This window comes from Egretta garzetta, unplaced genomic scaffold, assembly GCF_000687185.1.
Source record: "Egretta garzetta isolate BGI_Z169 unplaced genomic scaffold, ASM68718v1 scaffold622, whole genome shotgun sequence".
Classification (NCBI taxonomy): domain Eukaryota; kingdom Metazoa; phylum Chordata; class Aves; order Pelecaniformes; family Ardeidae; genus Egretta; species Egretta garzetta.
The window spans coordinates 2,488-5,367 of NW_009258780.1; positions in this window are offsets into that span (position 1 = coordinate 2,488).

The following is a 2,880-nucleotide window of genomic DNA, read 5'->3' on the forward strand; positions in this document are numbered from 1 at the left end:
CGGTTCAGCTGGTGGCATCGGGTTCCCCAGCTGCCCCCCCGCCCCGCACTTTGCGGAGGCAAATACCAAAAGCAGGAGAGCAAAAGGTCAAAATCAGCTGGATCCCACCCCCAAGATCATTTTCCTTCTCAACCCAAAAGTCCAGCTGGTGTAGGAGCTGCTCTTCCAAAGCTCAGCTCAGCTAAGGGTTTTCTTTCAGCCTCTTCTTGTGGTTGGAACCTAAATAGGAATATTTCCAGCTGAGATAAAATTAGCTTACCATTTAGCATCAAATCTGCTTCGTTGTGGACTCAATCAGCACGGTCTTACAATTAGCAACACGTCAAAGGCTATTTTGCTATTGAGTTTTCCAAAGTTGGCTTCCCAGCTGCACCACGGAATTATTTATCAGCAAAAGGAACTGACAGTACTTTTGCAGGGGGAAAAAAAAAACACCAACAAAACCAACCCAAAACAAATCCCAAAACAAAACACAAAACCCCACACCACAAACAGGAAACAATTTGCTGGTAATGAGCAGAGTGCTCTGGAAATGAGAGCGGCGAGTTGCACAGAAATTCAGCCGCCGCCTTGGCACGCCACGAGCCGGTGTTGTCCCCCCCGTGCTCCCCAGCAGCAATACCCACCGTACGTACATCCTTCAGCCCGAACGCCTCCACTCCTCCCTTAGTCATCCCCACTTTCATCTGCCAGGCCACGACCTCAGCAGCAGCCCTGGAAGAGCCTCTCTCTTTAAATATATATTTCACCGAGTTAATGAATGAGCTGCTGCATCTGTTTCTCCCCAGCAGCTGCTTGCAGGGAGAATTTGCCTGCTCTGGTTTTTGTTTTGTTTTTTTAATTAAGGCTGGATTGCTGCTTCTAGCTGCCCCCAGCAGCATCTGCTGGCTGAAAAGGTTCACGTCCTGCATGGCTCACCGTCACCAGCATCGCTCAGGCTTTCATGGCCACAGCGCTCCTCTTGGAGGGAGAAGGCCTGCCAGAAAGAACCCCGAGGTCTATCGGACCCCGGTGGGATAGCATCATCCTTGCTTAAAGGCTCACCGGCACGTTGGGGTGGCCCCCAGTTAGGGTGGGCAAGCCTAGCCCTTCCCAAAGAGATGGTGTGGACCTCACAGCCTCCATTTCTCCACTCACCAGCACAAATCCTTAAGAGATGCATGAAAGGCAGGTTGCTGCCTGTGTCCTCCACCTCCAGCAGCGCTTTAGAGGTGCTCAACATCTCACCACCTTCTGAAGGCAACAGCTACCAGGTGCCGATGAAACTGGGATTGAGCCCCATCCACCCAGGGAACACAGATAGCAGCTACGACAACCCTGTGTCACGCAAGACTTGCTCATGAGGAACCCAAAAGGGTGTTTTGTCACCTGCTCAGAGAGCAGCAGAAGGCGGGGGCACCTCCACCATCAAACCAGAGCACTCGTCACCTAGCTGGGGACACCGCCACACTCATCGGCAGAGACAGCCTGCCCCGGTTTCAGAGCCTACAAGGATAAGACATAGCTCCCCAACCTTCTTCTGAGCATCCATTCGCTACCAGCTTTTTTAACAGAAGAAGGAATTTACTGTTTGGTCCTTTCCTGGGCTATGCTGTACACCCTCAGCACATCTCCGCGCCGTCCCTGCTTCTCCAGCCACCACCCAAATCCCAGCCCCTGCTACCGGCACCGCCTATAGAAATGGCATCTAACCCAGCATTTGCCATCGGTGGGCTTCTCGGGCATCCACTAAGTGTGGTCAAGGGATTTTTATTTTTTTTTTAGTTCCTCTTTGGGATGAGAAGGTCTGCTTTAATAATACAGAAAACCCAACATTCCTCAGCTTCATCTCAAAACCCATCACCTGATGAGGCATTTTTATCCCACTTCCAGTTCATTTAACCCTGCCTGCCCTTTTAAAGCCAGAGGGAAGTCACTTCTCCAGCAGTAACACTCAAGCACCTTGAAAACATCCAAGTAGCATCACCTGAACCTTTTTTGACTTGCTTCTGGGCAGCCAAAACCACCCTGCCAAGCTGCTGGCAGCCACCATGGGGCTAGAGCTGTTTGGGTAGCAGGGGCCAGGTGCCCCCAGCCATGCCGTACAGCCCCGGGGAAGCAGCAGCGGTGGTGGTGGTGGTGGTGTGATGAGCTCTGCTGGCAGCAGGCACCCAGATTCCCCTGCATACCCAGGGCTGCTGCTTCCTCCCCATTAAAAAAATACCTCGTGTGGCCCAGTTGCCTGAGGTGGGCACCTCCCTCCAAGGCCACAAAGCTCTGAGATGACAGCTCCTCCAAGCTGATATGAGCTGGGTTGTGTTGACAGCTGGACTTTGTGATCTTGGAGGTCTTTTCTAACCTTAATAATTCTATGAGCCGCACTGACCCTCAGGACATACCTGGGAGCAGGTCTCCATCCAAAGAGGGCAGTGAAGCCACCAGGTGACAGCATGTATTTGGAGGGTGCTCCAAAGCAGCAGGGAGCCTTGCTGGCAGCTTCAATGGAGGAACCAAAAGCATCATCCACAAGCAAGAGGAGAGTCCTTTGTACCATCTGCAAAAGCTTAAAGTCAAGCAGATATGTCAGCACCGTAAGACCATCCCACTCAATAGGTCCATGGCAGCAGGGACTCACTGTCCCCTAGTCAAACCAGCCCCTTCCTTGGGCTGTATCTCCTCAGAGAGATGCTCCCAACATCTCCAAACAGCACCTCCAAAAGGCAGGGAGACGCTCCAGCACAACCACAACCTGCTCCCTCACCAAATACCCTCTACCTCCCCCAGCCCCACAGCTATTTGTGGCCTCTGGATGAGCTGATGCAGCCCACCTGGCCCCACATGTGGTTCCCCACCACGGGACTCATCCAAATTGCCATAGTGGGTGGAGAAAGCCAGCCTCAG